The following is a 7,774-nucleotide window of genomic DNA, read 5'->3' on the forward strand; positions in this document are numbered from 1 at the left end:
CCAGAAACTTTCACCAAAAGTTCCTTCAACAAACCAATCTTGTTTGGGCTTGATTAACGCAAGGCCTTACACTCACCATCATTCCAACAATTGCAGGGACCGATCCAATGGCAACAAGAGAGTGGATTTTGTGGTGTGAGGGAAAGATTGAAGTGCAGCATCATGAACAGAACAAGTGATCAAGGCTACTCTATCTTCTAGTACACACACACACACACACACACAGTTGATAAGTGAAGCAGAATATGTGTTGCATAAAGTGTGCTGGCTATTATAGACTTCAATTAACAAAGCATTTCTCCAAAAACATGGGAGCTTGTCATATTTTGTATAAGGGCTCACAACTTCAAATATAAAGCTTGAAATCTAACCTTGCATGACCTAACTTACATTGAGTTTTTTGTAACAAAGGCCACACTTTACACCATGCTCACCTACCGATGATTGATCCAATGACAAAATTGCTTTCTTAGAGCCTAGCCACTTGGGAAGACTATCCAGGTGAAGATCCAAAAGCAAATGACCCATGCACAAGACATAACTCACAAATTGAACAGCAGTAAGGGCAGCCAAAAGACCAAGTTATTATTGCACCAAAATAGGTCAATTTTTGACAAAAGGCAGCATCCACAGATACGCCAAACCTGCAACACTTTTCTGGCACCTCAGTGGGGAGCTCTAGATCTGCTGCAAAACTGCCTGACACTTCTTGTTGCGCTGCTTTAAACGAGCTTCAGTTATCTGTAGGCTGGGCACAAGGCCCCCTTTATAAAGGGGAGGGGCTGCCTGACACTTCTTGCTGCACTGCTGAGAGTCATGTTTAAGCTTGGAGACCCATGAGGGATGGGGTCAATCTGCCTTCAAAGAATAGATAGCATCCAGTCTACTGACAAATATAAGGAAAAGAAGAGAGAGAGAGGGAGGTGTAAAAAATTGATATCAAACATTACAGAACATGAAGCCTAGAATATCGTTTCCACGTGAACTTAAGGGTGACATTGGGAATTCAGTAACTGCCGTACTTCAAGTTTCTCAACAACCCACAACAATGCTGGTAGCAACACACGAAGGCCTATACACAATCAGAGATGGTCAATAACAAGATGTTACTGCCCAGTAGTACAACACATGCCCAGAAGTCCATACGAAACAGAGACAGGTTTTGCATGCTCTTAACTCATGAACCCTATATTGTTCTTCTTTCTGTTGACAATGCACACCACCAAGCACTCTAGAACAAAAGGCTAAACTCAACTCAGATGGAACTTGTCAGAAATTTAAGACAGATATGTAAAAAGGATGGAGAATCTCTCATATATTGGAAGGTACAAGTCTGCCATCTGGAGCACACTTAATGTGAAATGCCTGTAGGTACACACTTCGTACAATCAAATGGGCCTGACTGTTGCCCATTTTTCCGCACCTGCAATTACAAGTCAACGAAAGTAAGCTAAATACGAGTATCACAGAATAGAGTGAATGAAGCAGCAGTCTCTACTCAGCCTCTACAGACTAGCAGTGAAACAGATGGTAACACACCGGTGACCATGGACCAGGCAACGGAGGTATCTTGTCTGGCGGAGAATGTTGCACGACACCACTTTTAACCAGAGGATATTCCTGTGCAGCACATCCATGGGGAAAAAACAAACAATCTCTTAGAATGAGAGTTGATGACATATATATTTACCCTTAGCACCTATCAAGTGTAGAGTACAAATTATTATCAGAAATAATCCACTTACTTGTCCTGCTTGCTCGAGAGCACACATCCAATTTCTGAAAACTCAATAGGGACATTCTTTGTTGTCATCGTTGCTAGTAGATTCATTCTGATCCATCAAGCAGTTCTCATTATTACCCTTATCCTGATCTTTTTTGCAAATGCAAAGATTGAACCTTTCTCTTTTCTCAGTTGATTATTGGACGCTGCCCAATCTAAAACGTTCAAATTGTTCACAGAAAATGGACTTCTTGCACTTGATCTGTCTACATCTTTAGGTAAATGCAGGGGAGAACCACGATTGCTCTTCTTGTCCACTTCTGACACCTTTATTCCCTTCTGAGATTTTGAAGGCGACAACACACAAGTTTCATAAAGCCAAATAGAGGGCAAAGTACAACCTGATCGAATATCTGCCACACGAAATGAACTATTGACTGGCTCTTCAGCCTTACCAGAGCTGACAGGTGACACAACTTTCTGCACTGTTAGACTAGCCTTGTTAGCTTCCTGAATAGATATTTCAGCAGGGGATGTAGAAGCCCATGCCAATGCAGTATCTGTTGACTGAGACGTACTTTCTTCAAGCACCCGTACTTTTTGATCCGAGTTGTCATTGTCATAACCCTGCTGTGCACTAGTACTGCACTGTGACATCTTAGTTGCTGCAGTAGTTGTGCCAAATTTCTCAATTGACTCTAGATCGTTGTTAGCATTGCCCAGGTCTTTTTTACAGGTAGTCTTTGCAGTAGGGCTACAAGACAGCACACTTTCTACAGGCGCTGATGCCATCTGATTTTAGCTTCATAGGAAGATAAACGTAAACAACGAATTGTGTTGTGAGAATTTTTTCTGCTTTCAATGGATGATGTCCTTGGATCTGATCCATTTGTTTTTCCCTCAGTTATAAAGGGATTAGCATTGTGAGCATTCTCTTCTGCTAAAAGATTATTCTTCTTGAACTGAAAAGCCTGTCCCCTGCTACAAACCGTGCTATTTGCCTTATAGTGAGAAGAGGGTGAAGACACTGCTGAATGTGCCTGCGTAGATGAGGTTGAAACCGTTGAAGAGTTCTTAGAACCACGTAAATGAGGTGCAGCTGGAATGCCAGATGGAATAGTAATTCCTCTGATTCCAAGTCCTGGTGCTTCAGATAGTGGCTGGCTTGATTTACCCACATCTCCATGAACTCTCATCTTGGAGCTCTGCTGCATACTAGTTGTGTCGCTTGGGAATCTGTTTAAAAGAGTGTTTCTGACTGACTGCACAGCAACACCATCAAACCCAAGGCCACAGGTTCTTTCCCGCAAAACAGCAACTTGAGGTGCAGCTATTGCTTTAGCCTGCCAGCAACAACGTTTAGTAGCCACCCACATGCACATAAAATATGTTTTAGAAATTTATAATTTTATCTCACAATCTAAAGTGCCAATTTACAATGAGGATTTCAAGGCACGTGCACTTGTATAATACCGTGTCAAAAAAACCTAGCTTTGGTGAAGGCATGTGCAAGCCAGATGGCTTTGCCATGTACGGAAGAGTTCCAGAGCTGTGCTTGTTTATTAGAAGAATTCGGGTCAACTCTTGCAAAGGCGGTTTCTTGATGTAACCGGGTAGAGCCAGATACCTCTTGATGTAACTGGGCAGCACTAGGTACGTCTTGAGACTGAGGAATAGATACCCCAGCCTCTACAACTGCAGGGCTTTTCAAAGCAGAGCCCCTGTGTGAGGAAAACCCACCTAGAGGTGGTGGCATATCAACGCTGGACTTGTCTGCCATTCTTTCTAACTGGTTGGAGGACCCACTCTCTATGGTGGTAGGTTCAGGACAAAAAGCCCCATTGCGGGAAACAGATTCCAGTGAAGTTGCAACTACTGTTGATCTGCCAAACCTCTCAAAAGAAGACTGTGAATAGCATCGAGGCACTTTAGTAGACACTGAAGACCCCAAATAAGAAGCATTAGGTGAACAAACAGACATTTTGCAATCATCTCGAGACATCCGCAAGGTTCCCTCCTTTTGGTTGCCATTGCTATGCCTGCAAAAGTTACTCGAGCTTGAGAATGCCAGAATGCATAACGATGATAACTTTCCAGATTGATGCTGGTAAAGAATTAAGAGTCAACTCAAGCAACAGTATGTAAGAATCATCTGCATTCCTGATGATTATGATATATTTAAACTGTGAGATCCAGGAATCACGACTGATTGATTGATGCTGGTAAAGAATTAATAGTCAACTCAAGCAACAGTATGTAAGAATCATCTGCATTCCTGATGATTATATTCAACAGTATTTATATTTAACTTTCAAGATTGATGCTGGTAAAGAATTAAGAGTCAACTCAAGCAACAGTATGTAAGAATCATCTGCATTCCTGATGATTATGATATATTTAAACTGTGAGATCCAGGAATCACGACGCCCCTTCTCCGTGCGACATATTTAAACTGTCAAATCTATGAATCATAGTCCAGTAAAGCATTTAGCACAAGCATTTAACTTCATCTATGGCCCAAAGATCCTCTAAACAAACCTGACAAGACCATTCCAAGCTTGTCCTTCGTCTTTCTTGACACAGAAGAAACAGACTTCGAAAAACTTTGTGCATTTTTTGCAATCATAGATGTGCCCTTTTGACTGCCAACTCGATCTGTAAAACAGAATAATACAGACTATTTATATTAATTTCATTCCACATCAAGTGTCGCAAGGAAATTGACAAGATATGGGAATAGAATCAGCACTTGGCTGTATTACCGATAGAAAGAGTATTATGATATTGCAATTTTTTTTGAAGTATTTGAGCTCTTAATGAGGGTCCCCATTAGAATAGAACCATCTTCAGGACCAACAAAGGCACGTCTCTAAAGGAATAAATGCGTACCACTCAACACTCCAATGGGATAGTATAGGTCAATTTTTGGAAAAGTGTTCTTTTGCTCCCTTTCTTCATTTCAGACACAGTTTCTCAGCGAGCCACGGATTAATGCTTGGCCTAAGCTTTAAACATGCAGGTTGTCTTTGATTCTCTACACGCCACTTCAGTTGCCCTTTGCAACAGGATTATCGTTTTACCCATAATCACATCAATACCCTAACAAGCTGCCAAATTATCTTCACTTTTCTGTCTTGGCTTACGGTGAATGATTTTGCAAGTATGTTAGAAACCATCTAGAACAAAGTAAGGCTCATGCTCCATCATTCTAAGATAACGTACTAAATTGTAAGCGAGACAATTCAACACCGTCCTAGAAACTGCAGTGCTTGCCAGAAATATAATTCGCTCTCACCCAGAATGTACCCCTTCAAAGAGATTCTGCCCACAAATATGTTGCACCTACACTAGACAATTAGTTCTTTATTAGACAATCAAGGTCGCTAGTGAAAGAGCTTAGAAGGTCTTCTTTAGAAGCTTAGAAGGTACTTGTTTCCCAAGCATGTGTTGCTCTTCTGCTAGACGATACTGATCTACTACACTATCAAACACAGTACCCTTTCAACGTGGCCAAAGCTTGCAGTTCCATTTATATACAGTACACAGGGCAATAGTACCTGGCAAAGGGTATACAATGGCTTTTTTAGCGTTGTTCTCGACCAATTTTTTTGGAAGAAATGGTTTAGATTCTGTACTATCGGATGGAACTGCAATCATTGGTTTAACCTGTAAATCCACAGCTGAAGTCACGGTCAATCGCACACTGAAATAAAAACGGGATGTAGACGACTTTCAAGGGATCGGATAGGGACGATTATACGTCAAACGCATGCAAATGGTACCCTTTGCAAACCCATTGAAAAGGCAGATCCCTAATGGACTCGACATTTGCATGCCAGGCAATAACTTGGAAGCAGGTTCTTTGAACTTTACCTGCCTGACAGGCTCAGCTTGTATTCGGGAAGATGATATGCCTACCACGTGTTTGGCCGCAGTAAGCCCTGTCCGACCTTGATCAACAACAAGAGAAATTAGTGGAGATCGCGTACTGCGTAGTTAACTGCTTGATGCGCGGTGAAAGGCTCCGGCTAAGAGCCTTTGTTGACACGTTGATCGTTGGCGCTGCCTATGATGCTACCTGTGCTGCTTCGAGGGCTCTAGAGAACCGAACCACTTCCGTTTGTTTGATTTTGTCGACTGTCTACAGTAAGCGACGGTTTCTCCAAAGAAATCGAAGACAATGAATCGATTCTGGGAATCGCAAGTGGCTTTGCGAGTTTGGGAGTTCGCGCAGGCTTCTTATGGCTGATTGGCTTTGGCAAATCTGGAGGCTCTTTGAAAGTCCTATTCACGAGTGAGAGTTCTTCGGGATCAAGTACGCCTGAAATCAAGGAATCCTGTCGTCAAAGAAACTAAGAAGCAGAAATCAGTAGCAACGCTGGTGAGCGGCAGGCATAATGAAGTCACCTTCTTCCGTGAAGAAAGCATGATTCCACGCGAGACTTTTCCGAAGGTTGAAGTGACCCATTTTCTTCTTTTTCTTTTTCGCGGATGGCTCTAAGGGTGATAGCGCGTCCGCTTGCTGCCCTGGTTCAGCGCAAGCTGGCATTCGTTCACTTTCTTGCCGGTCGTCCGGTGCGACGGGATACATTTTGAGATTCGTTGTGTCTGGCAATGCACACGTTGATCGGCAAGACCACTGAGTCGGAAGAAGGTTTAGAATTGAAATGAAATGAACCTGCGTGCTTTAGGAAAATTTATGCTCCGAGATCAAATATAGCTCGACCAGAATCGCTCAAACAACAGACCTCGGACAGAGCAACTGCAGAGAAGCAGCGAGATAGCATTTTGATACAGACTGCCTACGAAAACGAATGGGAAGAAAGCAGGATAGATCGGTATCAAAGTTACCGGAGGGAGAATGAGGCAGATTGTGACATCTTCCCTGCAGGGATTTCTTCGCCGAAGGCAACAGGCTGTCGTCTTCCGCAGAAACATCAATGAGAGAGAGCCGTTTCAGATCCGCCTGTGAGCGCTTGCTTTTGGAGGAGGAAGCGGGAGATTTTCCATAGGGTCGGGTCATCGTTGCAGGGGGGGAAAGGAAGTCTCTGCGGCTGCTACAAGGTAAGAGGCGGCAGGGGCCGGCCCATCCATCATCCAGCAGCTATGGCGAAACGAGTTGTTCTGTCTGTCCGTGGTGAAGCTGAACGGAGCTCAGGAAGATGAAGGTTGAAGCCAAGGTGGCTGCTGGAGGAAAGGGATTTGCAAATTAATACACGAGAGAGAAAGCATGCAACGTTCGACTTGCTCCTTGTTTAAATTCAAACGCAGGGCCAGTGCCCACCTGTCCCTGCTTGCATTTCGTACCAGAGGGAGCAACTTCTCTCTCTATGAAAAATGCTCACGAGTAACTCGACAGGTCTACGATCTCCCCGGGTCTCAAAGATCATAGATTGCCTCTAATAAAATTCACTATAATTCTCAAACTTTAAGGAATTTTAGAAAAATTTCGACATGCATACCAACTCCTGACTGACTGAGGGCACGAACATACACACACTCAAGAATTTTCAATTGTCTTTCATTAAACCAAACTTCTAAACACACACCGACAGTTGTTTAAATATATATTTATGTATATATATATATATATAAATATACATCTTTATATATATATATATAGATAGTTTATAATCTCTCTCTCTCTTGTTGTAGCTAATTGCTATCCACTTGTTGGCCCCATGCACAATTCGGGGCTCTAGGAGTTTGGACTCCATGCTTGTCAAGCTCTATAAATAGGAATTTACTTCGGCTCAACAATCTTCACTGTTGGAAGTAGCAATCATCTTTCCAAAGATGTTAAAGACATTTGGAGAGCTCCTAAACTTCCCACACTATCCGAACTCTATCCCTCTCTGAACTAATAAGTAGAGGCACCATTGCATGGGAGGCCATAGCGATAAAATATCACCAAACTCCAGCAAAGGAAATACATCCATCCTTTAACACCTCGTTCTTGCCCACTCCAAGGCTGTGATGCATGTAAAGAAAGAGCTTCGCACACGTTAAGATGTATCGCCCTAACTATTCAGCCTTTCATTTTTACAATAA

At 42.6% G+C, this 7,774-nt stretch overlaps 1 pseudogene; it reads right to left on the reverse strand.

The window, feature by feature from the left end:
* Positions 1–1,351: 1,351 nt before the first annotated feature.
* On the reverse strand, positions 1,352–6,762 carry LOC147888849 (uncharacterized; annotated as a pseudogene).
* Between the last annotated feature and the right edge of the window lie 1,012 nt (positions 6,763–7,774).

The sequence above is a fragment of the Dipteris shenzhenensis genome, chromosome 21 (genome assembly GCF_047967505.1).
Source record: "Dipteris shenzhenensis isolate YYH24624 ecotype China chromosome 21, Dip_SZ_1.0, whole genome shotgun sequence".
NCBI classification, from domain to species: Eukaryota; Viridiplantae; Streptophyta; class Polypodiopsida; order Gleicheniales; family Dipteridaceae; genus Dipteris; species Dipteris shenzhenensis.